We start from the raw sequence: 16,381 nt of genomic DNA, 5'->3' as shown, positions 1-16,381 counted from the left end.
CCCTGAGGGCTATCATGCCCAATCTCAGAGTCAAGGGCAAGTTTTAGTTCTAGGACTGCAAGGTCCACAAATGCATATCTTTGCTTTAACTTATAAAGGAAACATCTGGCATTCACTTTTATGGAAGAAAATGAAATAGTGGTGTGTTTGTGTCCTCTTGAGGACAGCACAGTGCGCTACACAACAATCTACTAGTGTGACCAAAGCACAGATGCATTATAGCTAGCTTTTATGCATAAGATGAGCAGTGATTAATCATCTTCTGTTCAAATCAGTATTCTCTACTACTAAAAAAAGAAACGATTTTCAGTTTTGAAATAATTCTACACTGTACTGCATTTATTGGTGCATTCATGATCTCATGCTACTTTCCTTGTATCTGTTCCAATCAGTCAAAGAGATGTTTCATTCTTGCTTGAGTATATGTGGGAGAAACCTATGTGGCTGGTCCCTCTATTTTAGCCTTGCCTGTTTTGCTTGGTTGACTCAGTATCTGTTCATGAGAGAGTTCAGTTCTGCATCACAACAGCTGTTATGTACTGAATTTACTGCTTCGTGGTAGCTTCACGGGCATCCAAGCAACCGCAGGCAACACTGTAGACGCTGATTGATTTGAACTCGGAACAGCAACCAATGAGCGGTCTTGGCATGAAACTTTACTGCCATGATTTGGTATGGGAATCAGGGGAGTGTTTCTATTGCATGAATATAAGCGGGGTCTCTGCCCCGCTATGTTGTCTTTTAGTATGTAGTAGCAATAAAGCAATAAAGTTATGTGTTGAACTCCGCTGCATTGAACTCACTATTTAACAACTTATCACAATGGCATTCTTTCAGTGTTCTGCCATAGCAGTCCTTTGTTTATCTGCCAAAGCAGCCAGCATGGGGAAAAAATGAAGTTTTGAACGTTAAGTTTTAAAAGTTTTGAAAAGGAACAATCTCTAGTAGATGCCAAGTGGGCCACCTTAAACAGACAAACAACATGAAGGTGGTAACCAGAAGACCACAGCTGGGAGTTGTAGGTTGAGCCACTAGGTATTGACCATGTCTGAATACTATGGATTCCTCCAATTGATATAAGCCACCAAATGTGCAGTCACAAAAGCATCACTCAATCTCAAAATGTATTTGTTCTTTTAAATAATGCACAACCTGCCTGAGGTGACCTTAGGGCAAATATAATCCAAGCAAGCCAATCAATCATGTCATGAAGGGTGGCTGCCCAGCCAGACACAATATTGAATGTTGCTAGTATGCAGATCCAAAACTGCTTAAAATAGTGATAATTCTGAGTTGAAAACTAATAATCAATGTTTAGGGTCACCACATACCCAGTTCTGGCAGAGGATCTCCCAGTAATGCTCCTCATGCCTCTTCTTCACTCAACAGAGCAGCCGGAGGGGGGAGGGATGGAGAGGATTGATTGATGCCTGGATTTCACTTCCTGTTTTGGAACAGGAAGGTTCGGCCCCTTCCCAGCCGAGCCTGCTCGCAGGCCATAGGCTGGGGGCCGTCTTTGCTCCTCCGGAAGGAGGGAGGGGCAGAAGGATCACCCGATATCGGGTGTTTCGGCTGGGCGCGGAGGCGGGGCTATATAAGCCCCGGCTCCCGCCTCAGCACGCAGTTCGGTTTTGGCTCTCTGAGGGAGAGCCACGTTTGTCCGCTGCTGCAGGGCCAGGCCTGGGCAGCGCTGGGTACTCACGCGCTTGCGGCGGCTGGCTACAGAGGCGCGGCGAGCTTCCAAGGGACCAGCTGTTCAGCGGGTCCCTGGCGCGGCGAGGCGCGTTGCGGCGGTGATTCAAGGCGACGCGTGGAATCAGCTGTTGGGCGCAGCGAGGAGGCGTGGACGCGCTCGCGACGGCTGAGTAGCGCTGCGACCGGCCCGTGTTTGGAGGGTTTTTGGGAGGCTGGGATTGGCGGCGCGTAGCAGTCCCATTTAGAGGACTTGGGCTGTTGGCTGCACATCGTTGGGCTTTTCCCCGGGTTTTCTCCCTTGGGGGTGGGTCGGGTTTTCTGTTCCAAACACCCCCCCCTCCTGCTTCCCTTTAGCGTGGGCCTGGGGGGCTGGAGCTTGTGCCTTCTGGGAACCCCCCCCCCTTTTTGTCTCATTCTCATTACCCGAGGGGGTTGGGAGGCCAAGGGGCAGGGTGAAAGTCTCTGCTTCCCTGCAGGAGACACCAGGCTATTTTCTGCCCCTGCATTTGCTAAGTTTTGGTGCCTGCGTGGTGCGGGGGAGTGGTAGTTGGCGCTACCTCAGTGGCTGGGGCGCATTCATCTCTCCCTACTGTGGGTGGGGGGTGGTGTGAAAAGGGGGCCTCGGATTGGCCTGTTAGCCTCGCCTTGCTTCATTGTAGTCGCCTGTTGGGTATGGCTCCTAAAAAGGGTCAGGGTAAGTCTAAGGGCAAGCAGCCTGCTTGCCCACCTCGTGGGCGGGGTCAGCAAGGAACCCCAGTGGAGGATCAGGGCCAAGACGAGCGAGTTCGCCTTGCCATCATTAACCAACTTGAAGCTCTTGAGCAGGAACGGGTCGCTAGGGGCGCACCCATCTGGGAGGGCCGGCGCCGTGCCACTGGCAGGTCGGCGCGGCTGACTTTTGAAACTGAATTACTTGCTAGGCTGTCTGCTTTACAGGGTGGGCAGTCGGAGCCTGGAGCACCGTTGGAACCTGATCAAGAGGAGGACCCCGGTGAAGGCCCATCGGGTGTGCCATCGGGTGAAGGGGCATCTGGAAGCGGTGGGTCGCTGCCTCCTGGAGGTCCGGGCGTCTTTCCTGGTGATGGTGGTAAGCCCATTACTTTCCCAGTTCCTGGTTGGCCATGGGGCCTCGCTCAGCCACCCCCTCATTTGCCAGGGTCGAGTGGGTTGGGATGGGGGCCCGGGTGGTTTGGTGCCAGCGAGCAGTTGGCCCCCCCTCAGTCTTGGACTTGGGGGCCGCATACCCCCAGTCTGCTTTCGACTGCAGTTCCTGCCCCTATGGGCCAACAGGTGGGTGCCGGTGGGTCGCATTCGGCCCCCTCCTCTTTGCCCACACCTGGCTTTTTGCCTTGGGGTGGTCAGCAGGGGGCTCAGTTGCCGGGGGCATGGTCTGCATCTCAAGTGGGCGGGTGGTTCTACCCCCCGAACCCATATGCCAGTATCCCCTTTCACGCCTTTCCTTACGGTGACACTTCTTTGCCGTTGGGCGATCATCTAACGGCTGCCACGCGTGAGAAAATCCTCCGCGGGGAGTACGTGGATGTTTTTGGTCTCCTGTTTAGAGAGCTCGAGAAGAAAAGCAAGGACGAGCTCGACGACAGGGACAAGGAAAAGCTAAAGCGCAGGAAGATCGACAGGTCCTGGGCAAATTGGTTGCCCGGCTTTTTGATTTACGCAGGGGTCATTGCAAGAGCGCAGCCGGCTAGGGCGGCCGCCCTCTTTCAATATGTAGACATAATTTATAGGGCTTATACGGACTTCGTCGGTGCAGCCTGGCTGCAGTATGACGAAGCCTTTCGGATGCGGGCTGCCGTCAATCCGGCAATGCCGTGGGACCAAATAAACCAGCAGCTGTGGTTGCAGCTGATGGCTCCAGCGAAACCAAATGCTGGGGATAGGTCCGACAGCGGCCACTTGGTGCAGAGAGCACAGCAACAGCAGACCACTCCAGCGGCCCGCGTTTCCGCGGGCCAGCCGGTTCAAACCCGGCTGTTGTGCTGGGAATTCGCTTCCAAGGGGGTTTGTCCCAGGAAGCCCTGTAAATTCCGTCACGAATGTCCCCTGTGCAGCGGGCCCCACGCATTGTCGGCCTGCAGTAGGTCCAAGCCTGGAGCGGGCGGTAAGCGTCCCGGAGGCGGCGGCACACAGCCACCTGGAAAAAGGGCCCAGCCCCATCCGCCTGCCGGTTCTCAGTAGGTTGCTGGCCGCATATCCCTGTAGGGCTGACGCTAGTTATCTACTGGATGGTTTTACGTTGAGGTTTCGGATTCCATACAGGGGGCGTAGGGCCCCCTTTGTAGCTTCTAACCTTAAATCGGTGGTTGGTCTCGAACATGTGGTTCGGGAAAAAATAGCTAAAGAATGCCAGGAAGGCAGGGTCCTTGGACCCTTTGATGTACCGCCGGTGCCCACATTGAGAGTATCCCCGTTGGGGGTGGTGCCCAAGAAGGCACCCGGGGAGTATAGGATTATACACCACTTGTCTTATCCTAGGGGAGCTTCGGTTAACGATGCTATTCCTGAGGAACTTTGCTCAGTCCGTTATACTTCCTTTGACCAAGCGGTCAAAGTAGTTCGCGGATGCGGGGTGGGGGCGGAGTTAGCGAAATGCGACATTAAGTCGGCATTTCGCCTTTTGCCTGTCCACCCCGATGATTTTGAGTTATTAGGTTTTTCCTTTGAAGGGAAATTCTACATGGACCGGGCTTTGCCGATGGGATGTTCCATCTCTTGTGCAGCGTTCGAGCGATTCAGTTCCTTTCTGGAATGGGCGCTCAGGGTTAGGACGGGGGTTAACGACACGGCGCATTACCTTGATGACTACCTTTTGGTAGGTCCAGCCGGATCGGGTCAATGCGACATGTTGTTACGCTCCTTTCAGGGGTTGGCCCTCGAGCTCGGTGTGCCATTGGCGCACGAAAAAACCGAGGGCCCCAGTACGGTCCTTACTTTTCTGGGTATTGAGCTGGATACTCTCCAGCAGACATCCCGTTTACCGGAGAATAAGGTCTCCGATCTTAGAAGTCGGTTGGCCGCCTTGAAGGAGCAGCGTAAGGTTTCCCTTTTGGAATTACAGCAGGTTGTGGGCCACCTTAACTTTGCTTGCAAGGTGGTGGCCCCGGGCAGGGCCTTTTTGCGACGCTTTTGCGACGCCATGGGCCGGTTGCGCCTCCCCCATCATAGGGTCCGGGTTAGTGCTGGAATGAGAGCGGACTTGGAGGTCTGGGAGGAGTTCCTTGACTCCTTCAATGGGGTTTCCTTCTGGAGGGAGGACCTTAAGATTGAGGCAGAGCTTCAGATTTCTTCTGATGCTTCCGGTGCTAGTGGTTTTGGGGTATACTTTAGGGGCCATTGGTGTGCCGAGCAGTGGCCTGCTGAGTGGTTGGATAGCGGGCTCTGCAGAGATCTCACGTTTTTGGAATTTTTCCCCATCTTGGTGGCCGTTTGCCTATGGGGAGAGCAGCTTGCCAACCACTCAGTTCTGTTTTGGTGTGATAACATGGCTGTAGTACATGTCATCAATTCCTTGACTTCAAAATCGGCGGCGGTCATGAATTTGGTTAGGTTTTTTACCCTGCGTTGCCTCCGGTTGAATGTTTTATTCCTGGCCAGGCACGTACCGGGGGTTTGCAATGGTGTGGCGGATGCTCTGTCTCGCCGACAGATGGAGCGTTTCCGGCAGTTGGCCCCAGAGGCAGATTCATGTCCAGCGGAAATGCCCGCGGAACTCTGGAGGCTTGGGAACAGGAAGCCGGTAGGGCCATTCAGTTGGCGCTAGCACCTAGTACAAGGAGGGCATATGCCAGAGCGACCGCCCAGTTTGGTGAGTTTAGGGGGGCTGTAGCACTCCCGGATTCCTGGCCCATCCCCGTGGAGCACATCATGCAATTTTGCGTGCATCAACGTGAAAGAGGCCTGGGGCTAAAAACTATAAGGGGACAATTGGCAGCGTTGGCCTTTGAAAGCAAGGCCCGTGGCCTCGCGGAGCCCACCGAAGACTTTAGGGTCAGGAAGATGCTGGAGGGTTGGGCCCGTGAGCGGGGGCGTCAGGTGGATGACAGACAGCCCATATCCCCGTCTGTCCTCCGCGGATTGTTTGGGGGTTGGTCCAGGGTGTGCTCTTCCCCATTTGAGTCGGCCTTATTCCACGCTGCCTCGTTGTTGGCCTTCTTTGGGGCCCTGCGGGTAAGCGAGCTCGTAGTGCAGTCAAAGGCGGACACTTCTGGGAGGGCGCTTCAATCCGGAGATGTAAAAATCACCAATAGTCAGCTGGTTTTGACGATTCGTAGGTCCAAGACTGATCAGAGGCAGAGGGGAACCGTCATCACGATCGGCATGTGCGATTTGCAGGAATTATGTCCGGTCAGGGCCGTTCGCCGTTACGCCCAACTCAGGGGCGAGGCCCAAGGTCCTTTTCTTAGGCACGATGATGGTTCTCCTCTTACCAAATATCAGTTTTGGTCAGTCACAAGTAAGGCCCTGGCCCGATTGGGTCTTACTGGCGTCAAGTTTGGGACGCATTCATTCCGGATTGGGGCGGCTTCCACAGCTGCGGCTATGGGCTATACGCCCTCGGCCATTCAGCACATTGGTCGATGGCGCTCGGCGGCCTATAAGTCTTATGTTCGCCCCCTGGTCGCCTAGCAGGTAGGTGGGGGGGTTGGTTACTTGTTGGACATGTTGCTGACTGTTGTTTGTTTTTTCAGGTGCTGTGGCTCGGGGTGAGAGACGGCGGGTTCTCATCTGCGGGCACAGCATGGTTTTTTGGGCTGCCCATTTCTCCAGGCGGTCTTCTGTGGGCACCCAGCTGGGTCTCAGTGAGTGGGCCACTGTCGAGTGGCTGGGTCGTCGTGGGCTGCGCTGGCCCGGCATCATGCCACTCTTGTTCCTTGAGCGGAAGGCATTACCCCCACACATTCTTGTCGTTCACCTGGGTGGGAACGACTTGGGGCTGCTGCAGGGGAAGGCTCTTTCCCAGCAGGCGTTGGCTGACCTTCGCGAGATTCGTCGCAGGTGGCCTGGGGTCATATTGGTTTGGTCGGCAATTTTGCCACGCAGGGTGTGGAGGTACGCCATTTCGCCTGGTGGAATCGAGCGGGCCAGACGTAAGGCCAATAGGGCCATTCAGAAGGCCATGGAGGGGGGATTGGGAATATACCTCCCTCATCCGGCCATACGGGTCGATCAGGTCGACCTGTACCGGCCGGATGGTGTTCATTTATCTAATTTGGGTAACCGGGCCTTTTTGGACGAACTCCGGCAGGGGGTGCGCTTGGCTCTAGGCCACCCGGTGGGGCGCTAATGCCTAAGCAGAGGCTTGGCATTGGCGGTGGCTGGTTTAGGTTTGGCCACAGGGTTTTCCAGGGGAGCACCTATGGCCTAGCACCTTTGGTGCGGTGGTCTGCAGGAACCGTAGATGGGCTAAACGGCTCAGTACGGTGATGCAGAACACAGGGAGCCTCACCTGGGTGGATCTTTCCATGGGGATTGTTCCAGCCCGGTTGGTGATGGCTAGAGGCCTGGCCGCTCAGTTACAACCCGATTACGGCGGGTTTGTGCTGGGGGCAGGGTGGCTCGCCCTTTGGACAAGGCGGGGTCCAGGTGTTGACCCCAGGGCTTGTCTGGTCTGTTTTCTCTCCCCCTGCCAGTTATATTTGTTAATTTTAATAAAGCGGCCCGGTTTTAAACCCAACAATTGTGTCTGCCTCTTCTTTCCGACTGGGGGGGCAAGGTTCGGCCCCTTCCCAGCCGAGCCTGCTCGCAGGCCATAGGCTGGGGGCCGTCTTTGCTCCTCCGGAAGGAGGGAGGGGCAGAAGGATCACCCGATATCGGGTGTTTCGGCTGGGCGCGGAGGCGGGGCTATATAAGCCCCGGCTCCCGCCTCAGCACGCAGTTCGGTTTTGGCTCTCTGCCCGCCCACCCTTCCCATTGGCAGTACAGGTGTATACCGGTCGCCTTTTGGGGCCAGGTAGGAATTTTTTCACCCCCGCACAATTGGCCTATGCGGGGGTGTTTTTCGCCTACCTTGTACTGCCTAGTAGGTTAGGTTTTGTTGTGTTTTAGTTTGGTCGCTGGCTGGTTTAGGTTTGGCCACAGGGTTTTCCAGGGGAGCACCTATGGCCTAGCACCTTTGGTGCGGTGGTCTGCAGGAACCGTAGATGGGCTAAACGGCTCAGTACGGTGATGCAGAACACAGGGAGCCTCACCTGGGTGGATCTTTCCATGGGGATTGTTCCAGCCCGGTTGGTGATGGCTAGAGGCCTGGCCGCTCAGTTACAACCCGATTACGGCGGGTTTGTGCTGGGGGCAGGGTGGCTCGCCCTTTGGACAAGGCGGGGTCCAGGTGTTGACCCCAGGGCTTGTCTGGTCTGTTTTCTCTCCCCCTGCCAGTTATATTTGTTAATTTTAATAAAGCGGCCCGGTTTTAAACCCAACAATTGTGTCTGCCTCTTCTTTCCGACTGGGGGGGCAAATGACATCATGACACTTCACACACTTCAAAAATACTTGTTTTGGTTGTCTCAGAAGTCTCCACCCTCCAGGGCTCCCAAAGGCTGGCAACCCAGTCAATGTTAAATATCATAAAAAGGAAGCCACAAGAGAGTACATAATCACAAAGGTGCATCAGGATAAACCTTTAACTTGAATTAGCTGTTTCCAAGAGCCAAACTGAACTGAAATTGTGAAGTAAAACTGTTCTTGCCAAGGCCCAAACTATACATTACATTTACATGTGATGGCTATTGGGACTTGAACGCATATGACAGCTGTGAGTTCCTTATGGGAGAATACTTCTTGTGCAAATATCAAATGTGAATCAACACTAATGATAAACAATACTTTGTAGTATGCATGCAAAGTATGGAAGCCAAATGATTGGTTCATGCTTTCCTGTTTAAAAACATCCAATATAATCTGGGTGCAGTTATATAACAATCTCATTTTTTTCTGCCCTACCAAAATGCATGTTGGCAATATTCAACTGACTCTATGCTTCTTTATTCTCCAGAAATAAGGCGCCAACCTTGCAACTTAATGACAGTCTTATGTTCTGATGAGGAGTTACCCCTCCATTTTGCTTGTCATTGGAGTTATTTTAATTTTAAACCAATTTTATACAGTGTCAGACTCAATATCATCAGTGTCACCACCACACCTTGCTGCTGCAGAACTGTTGCTGTTACTACTGTTAACTCAGTGGCCATGGATGTCACCACCAATAATTTAAGCCTGACATTAGAAAGATTAATTTACTGTGAAAATGACCCTCCAGAGACTAGTCCAGGCACTGGATGATTCAGACTTGAAAAATTGGATATTTCATTGTTTCTGAACTTCTAATTAGGTCTTTCAAAGCAGCACAGATAGACATGTCATGAATACCCCACTCAGTTTCCCCTAGATGCTAGAGCATGGGGAAACAAAGTGTCCTTTGATGCTCCCCTCAGGTTTGTGATGCAATTTTTGAACATCTGAAATTCTGCCCATAGCTGGCAAACTGAACTTACAGAATGATCTGACACAGTGTATTTTATAGGGTTTTAAAAAGATGATCTGTATGCAGAACAAGGAATGCTGTGCTCTGCTTCATTTGCCAAGCATGGGATATCTTTTTCGCTAAGGTGGCACACATTCCTGTTTGTACTGCCTTGACTAAGGTGGGTTTACAGAGTTGGTCCAAGGTGTGTATACAACTATCATGGCTAAGGTGGGTTCATAAAGTTGGGGCTCCAAATTGCTACTGTTCTAAACACAATGGATTCATCCTGAGAGATCTGATATGTATGTATTATACCATCAGATCCAAAAGGACAGATTTTTCTAAGAAGAGGATAATGGGCTGTGGTTTATCACTGATTTGTTTTGTAAGGTTCAAATTGCCCGTGGAGGAATAATCTCTAAACAATTAAACTGTTCTAATAGTTGTTAATGCATCTTCAAAAAGAATGTTTTCTACCATCTTCATTTAAACTCACAAACTGGCTTCGTAACTTTAATCTGACCATATGGATCCATGCCGTGGTATCCTCAAGACCTAGACCTTTTTGAACTTGTGGGAACACTGGGAATTCTGACACGGGGTGGTGGGTGAACCTGCAAAATGACTGCTGCTGGAGGCAAAGCCAACCTCAAAATGGCTGCCACAGAAGACAGAGCCAAATGCAAAATACCAGGGAGTCTGATCATGGATAAGTCTAATAGTAACTCTTCAACATTATGTAGAACTTTGCTTTACAGGATGCCTTTTAAAATGAGCACATTATTTAAAAGTGTTGTCTTGTTTGCACACAGCTTATGTTCAGTCACACAGTGAAGATTCTTGTGTTGTAGTAGCAGCTGCTGCCAGTCTTTTAAAATCTATGCAACCTATCAGATCTCTAAAGGCCAATCAGAAGCCTGGTTGTGCAAAAGCTCCATGTGGCCCCACTTCACCCCGGCTATAATTAAACTGCTGTGAATATCTATAGTAATAATTCTCTTATCGCCATGACCTAACTGAGGAAGGCCATTAACTAATATTTTGAGAATAAACAATTGGCCCAGCACATGTCAGTTAATGTCTCTGGCATCCTGTTGGCTGACTTCCTTGCCCCACCTACTCAGGCCCAGGAATATAGAACAAACTGCCAGAAGCAGTCTTTCTTCAGAGACAGCTACATGTCTTAGCTCTTCTCTGTTAACAGGCTTGAGAAAAGGCTCCTGCACCCTCACAAAAGGCCCTATCAACAGCCCACACAGACGCCCTCCCAGCACACGCAGCCTCAGAAGGCCACTGCAATAGCCAGGGAGCCTGGCACTGCCTCAGAGGGCATGGCGGTCCCACCTTTACTGTCTTTCACTCCCTCCTCCCCTCAGCCTTACCCCAAGAAGGTTATCTGAGAAGGAGATAGCGAAGCCTCACTGGGTGGTTGTTCAGATCAAAGGGGGAGAGAAATGAGGAGAATGATGTCACCTGCTTTGGTTCTTCCCCCCCCCCACCCCCCACTGTGAAGAAATACTGTCCTTTGCTTTAGAGGCTGCAGGGTTGGCAACTCCAGGTCAGGAACTTCCAGATGGCAGAGATCAGCTCCCCTTGAGGTGGGGAGAGGGGTAGGGGGGATTAATGCCTTCACATGGCTGGGTGGGAAGATTGTTGGGTTTTTATTGCAATTTCACTTCCTGTTGTCATGAGTTAATTAAATGAATGTATATGCATGCTGATGTTTAGCCAGTAAGAGATAGAGCCAATGAGAATGTGTGCACGTATTTCCTGCTCAGGCTAGGTGTCAATATGTATAGTGACCATTGAAGCAAAGCCCTAATAGGCTAATCCATATATTTGGGAGGTGGTCTGGGGGAAACCATTTGGTCAGTTTTATTGCCCTTTGTGTAAAGCCCTCAGATCTCCATGCAGTTAGAGTTTGGACTCAAGAGAGTCGAGATGTAGTCTAGAGACTAGATAGGATAATGAATCCTTCTTTTGTTTTCTAGTAATCCCAGTCTACCCTTTCCTCATAGTAAAAGTAAACTACTTTATTCTTAAACTAAAACGTCTGCCTGGCTTGTTTATTTGTGGTTCTCTCCATACAACTCTGCTAAAGTATCTGTAAACCCCAACAAAGATGGCAAGGCTGGGGGAGCACTCACCCAGAGGCCTTTAGTGGTACCTTTCCAAGTTGCTGGGAAATTCCTAAAGGATCACTACAGGCCTCTGAGGGAAAAGTCTTTTCTCCTTGGGAACCACTGTTGCCAATTTTCAGGTGAGAGCTGGAGATCTCTCAGATTTACAACTCCTATCCAGACAGATGGCAGAGATCAGCTCCCCTTGAGGTGGGGAGGAGAATTAATGCCTTCACTTAGGTGGGTGGGAAGACAGCAAGACGGGGGGGGGGCACTTGCCCAGAGGCCTTTAGTGGGATCTTTCCAGTTGGGTGGGAAATTCCGTAGGGATCACTACAGGCCTCTGAGGGAAAGGCCTTTCCTCCTGGGGAACCACTGTTACCAATCTCCAGGTGAGGGCTGGAGATCATTCAGAATTACAACTGGTCTCCAGATAGATGGTAGAGATCAGCTCCCCTTGAGGTGGGTGGGGGGAGTGAATGCCTTCATTTAGGTGGGTGGGAAGATAGCCAGGCTGGAGTGGGGGGGTACTCAGTCAGTGGTACCTTTCCCAATTGGTGGGAAATTCCTGGAGATTCTGTGGTGGAGTTTGAGGAGGATGTACAAGTTAGGGCTTCAGAGTGGGTCTGCCAGATCCAGGTTCTTGCTGTGGAAGCTGACTGGGTGATTTTGGATCAGTCATAGACTTTGAGCCTAACCTGCCTTGCAGGGTTGTTGTTCAGATCACATGGGGGGAGAGGAGAATGATGCAGACAGGTACAATGCCATTTCCTTCTGGGGAGGCCCTGGAGATCACTCAGATTTACAATTACTCTCTAGATGAAAGAGATTAGCTCCCCTTGAGGTGAGAGGCAGGAGACAATGCCTTCACTTGGGTGGGTGGAAAGACAGCAAGGGTGGCAGGCACTCACCCAGAGCCTCCTTCTAGAGCCTGTTGTATTTTTCTTCACAATGGACCTTGCTCCTAGTCTATTCATGATTTGTTTGCTAACTCCCCTCCCCCACTAGAAACACTGGTTATCCCTCAAGAGCTCTGACTTTCTGCCAATGACCCAAGGGCTACTGCTGAACCTAAGGCTACCAAAGGGATAACACTTGGACTACAGCAACCATAACATGCTTAAAACAATGCACTAAATGAGGAAAATATGAATTCAGTGCAGCAGCTGAATTCATGGGGCCATTAGTCATGAGCTGGATAATGCAAGCAAAACAGTCTGCAGCTGTTAAACAGAGAAATGGCCCCATAATAACATGTCTATCAGTGTCACTGAGACTTTCTCACTTACTGAGAAGGCTGATGATCTTGGCTATGAGGAGAAAAAGCATTGTTATCTACCTATACACCATCCAGTGAGCCTAGTGTCCTCTCTGCTTTATCTGGGAAAGTTGGTTGCAGAGCGACAGAAAAGTACCTTGCACAGTGCATGTTGCACTGGGCATATCTATCACTTCAAAATGAATCAGGAAATATTCCTGGGTGATAACGGTACATTTTGCTCTTATGGTTTTCACATCAGCGATGTAGTTTAGATGAGAGGTCACAACAAGGAGGATGGCGTCTGTGTGTTCTGTGTCCAATGGGAGAATTCTTTCATCTTACATTTATTTCAGACGCCTGCCTAGTATTGGTGAACTGAGGGGGAAACCAACACCTTCCCCAATCAATAATGCCTTAACAGCAAGAATCACACAAGTTATCTCAGGTTGCAGAAACAACTGCAGAATATCAACTGACAGTTCCACTGTCAGGAGGTGCAGTATTCTAGGACAAAAATCTTTATCACAACGCTGCATTTAAGATAAATATTTTCTTAAAATGTTTCTAGTTCTAATGTAATATAAGTCCTATTTCAGAAGTTCTAGTTAAAAAAACCTCACACAAGTTTATTTTTAAAAATGGATGAAATACAAATTCTGGGTTGCATCCAAGCATTCTTCTGGTGGACAGCCATTTCTGGCAGAGTATTTCCCTTTATTTTTCTTTTCCACACCAGAACCAGTCTGCAAGTGAAGCCAATGCCAAGCTGAGGCAGAGAGTATGACTTCTGTTTCAGCTCAGTTTAAACAGAGTTGCAGAGGAACCAGCCACAGCTGAGGTGGCCAGAACTGTCCACGCCTGCCTCTCCAGCTGATTCTCTCTTGCAGGTCAGTTTAAACAGAGTTGCAAGAGGAGCCAGTTCCAGCTGAAATGATGTGAAGCTCTCAACAGCCACCACCCCAGCTGATCCTCTATTGCAGCTAAGTTTAAAGAGTACTGCAAGAGGAGCCAGCCCAGTTGAGGCTGATCCTGGGCTGACTTCTCTTGCAGCCTGATTTAAACTGAGCTGCAGGAGAAGCCAGTCAGCCAGCCCCAAGCCAATCTGGTGTGGCTGTTTTCTGCAGTCTCTTTAAAGTTTTAAGGGACTGCAGAAACCTGACAAACAGCTGTGAGGAATGAGCCTCTTCTACTTCTTGCTGTTTTTGAATCTACCAGTAATCCTCAAATATATCAGGGATTTTCTCAGAATTCTGTTTCCCCTGAGAAAACCCAGATTCATTTGGGAAACTGAAATATACCTGAAAAAATACCAATAAGTTTTTTGGGGAGTATATTTTCAGTTCAGGTGATCTGAATACATACCTCTATGTGGTACATTTATATCTAGAGACATACAGATTTCCCCCACACTGTTCCTTTTCTGACTTGGAATTTTGCCAGTATGATATTCCTCCTGAATTTCATTTTAGTTTGCAACTTTTCTAACATGAATTCCATAATTAGAACAGGCAGTTTGCTGCAGCTGGAGTGAAGACACTGTTTGGTTTGAACCAAACGCCAGATTTAAAAAAAAATTGCATATCTGATCTGTAGTCTACATAGATTTTAAACATTCTTCCCCTACACTGGTGCAAGCATTCTATTGACTTAGAAAGCAGGTTTCCACCTTCTTGTCTTCTTCAAGCAACTGTACCTTGGATCAGTAATATCACTGTTCCTTGACCCCTTCCTTGATTCTTTCTTTACTGAAAGGTGTACAGAAGCAGTCCTGCCAATAGCAGTATTACCATACTGATAAACCTGTGATCAATAAATCCTTTAGGGCCCAAGGGATGGTTTTCTGCCCCAGGTTCCCTGGAGCCATAAGTCATTAAAGGGTTTTTAGATAACAAACATCCCTTCAGAACTCTATAATTTGGGGGCACTCACCAGCTGTCCCACAAGTTTCCTCTTCATTTTGACATACATTGAACATCCCTGTTGTGATCTATTTATGCAGAGCAGGACTGAATGCCAATGGAATAGATTAAATTCTTCCTACAATACTTTTTTAGGGATGGGCATGAAGCAGTGCATGAACTTTGACTGATATGGAGCCCCCCAACTGATGTTCAGGGAATATACCTTCCCCCTTATCCAGTTTGGCTGTTTGGGCAATTTAAACCTAACAGCTGAGCAGTGTGGATCTGCAGCTGACTTGTTAGATTTAAATGGTGTGAGCAAGGGTAATTTTTGAGAAAAAGAGGTGCCAGAGCTTATTAGCATTGACTCATTTGCCTATGCCACACACCCCTGATATCACCAGAAGGTGTACTAAATTATATCAGCTCAGCATCAATCCTAAAATGTTTCTTGAATTATAATTGTCATAATAAAACCTTAACGCCATCCTACTTTTTAAATTAATTTATCCTATATGGTCACAGTGGCATGATGAAGATTTCCATCTGTCTGCTTTATATGTTTTGGTTATGTTCTCATTTTTTGTGGGGAAAAATATTAGAAAGTTTGTAAAATCTTAGAATTTAGCAAAATTCTCACAGGGGGCCCAGAAGCAAGTTTTTTTCTGGGGGGGGGGGGGTTAAGAAAGAAAAAGCACAATAAAATTTAGGGGTTCCGGAGCTCCACTCCTGTGAGCTCCTGCCCAAAATGAGACCTGGCTGTGAGTCATTTCAGCCTAACAGCTGATGAGTGCACCTGCTACAAACCATTTCACTGGTTAATTTTGTTCCCCCCTGCTTTGAAGTAGAGAGAAGTGAACCTGTGCAATGCACACCCCGCCCTGAGCCATGGCTAGGAGAAATGGGAAACCAAACTCACTGGTTTGAGCCTTTTGGCTCAGTTTGGTTCAGGATTTAGTTCAGGGGCTGCCTCAAACCAAACTGGATTTTTTAGGTTTGTCCCCATTTCTACTGATTTTATTGTTGGATTGCCGTTCCTTTTATACCCTTAGAAGCTCATTAATTCACGAATCTTGAGCAGCAGAAGACATTTCTTTTTTTCTTTGTGATGCAAGGGCTAAAAGGACTGAGACAAGTTGCTAAAGTGATCTTAGAATCCTTATATTGAGCAAAAGAGTCAGAATTTATTGGATTTCCTGTCTTAGATTCCTGCTCTTAGTTCATGTTGTTGCTGCTACTTGTTTCTTTTCTTTTTCAAATGATTTTATTGTTTTATTTGATTTGTTGTTATATTTGATTTATATGCTTTGCTACCTGGAGTGCTTATTTTACGCGGGGAAAAGCAAGTACGTTTTCCCCAAACAAGCAAGTAAGATTGTACCCTAGCATATTTAAAAAAAGTAATTGCTCAGTGGCCCTTCTGGGATTAGGAGGCCCCCACCCTCAAACTTCCAGTCATCTCCTTTAGGAAGCTGGCTAGCCTGTGGTGTCTTACCTTGACTACACCAGAGGGTCACTGCTGTGGCTGCATTCTGATGAATTCTTTGACTAGAGGAACAATTACATTAAAATGTGTGGCAGCAGCCTGGTCTGCTGCCTTGCCATTTTTGTGCAGGGGCCATGCTAATCATCTCTGTATCATTCCAATTTTAGTATATGTGCTGCCGAAGCGAGCACCACTTCTTGTTGCTGCAAGAAGTGGAGTCAAATAATGAGACATACAATGGAATGTTGTTCTTTCCATTCATTTGTGTTTTTTCCTCATCTTTGTCACAAATGCATATGTGCACTTCAACAATAAAACAGCAAAAAAGCAGTCTTTTTGCAATTGAACATAATGATTGCAGCAAGAATCTTTGTTGATATTTAATACTGAAGGGCTCTTATTCACCAATAAAGCACCCCATAAAAATAGATACAACTA

At 48.9% G+C, this 16,381-nt stretch overlaps 1 non-coding gene across 1 annotated transcript; it reads right to left on the bottom strand.

Moving 5' to 3' along the window:
• Positions 1-16,023: 16,023 nt before the first annotated feature.
• LOC132567861 (U6 spliceosomal RNA) lies at positions 16,024-16,134 on the bottom strand. Its single transcript, XR_009555133.1, has one exon. It is a non-coding gene; the product is annotated as a U6 spliceosomal RNA (small nuclear RNA).
• Between the last annotated feature and the right edge of the window lie 247 nt (positions 16,135-16,381).

The sequence above is a fragment of the Heteronotia binoei genome, chromosome 2, assembly GCF_032191835.1.
Source record: "Heteronotia binoei isolate CCM8104 ecotype False Entrance Well chromosome 2, APGP_CSIRO_Hbin_v1, whole genome shotgun sequence".
Lineage (NCBI taxonomy): Eukaryota > Metazoa > Chordata > Lepidosauria > Squamata > Gekkonidae > Heteronotia > Heteronotia binoei.
The sequence above is the reverse complement of the archived record's forward strand: the minus strand, read 5'-3'. Positions and strand labels throughout refer to the sequence as shown.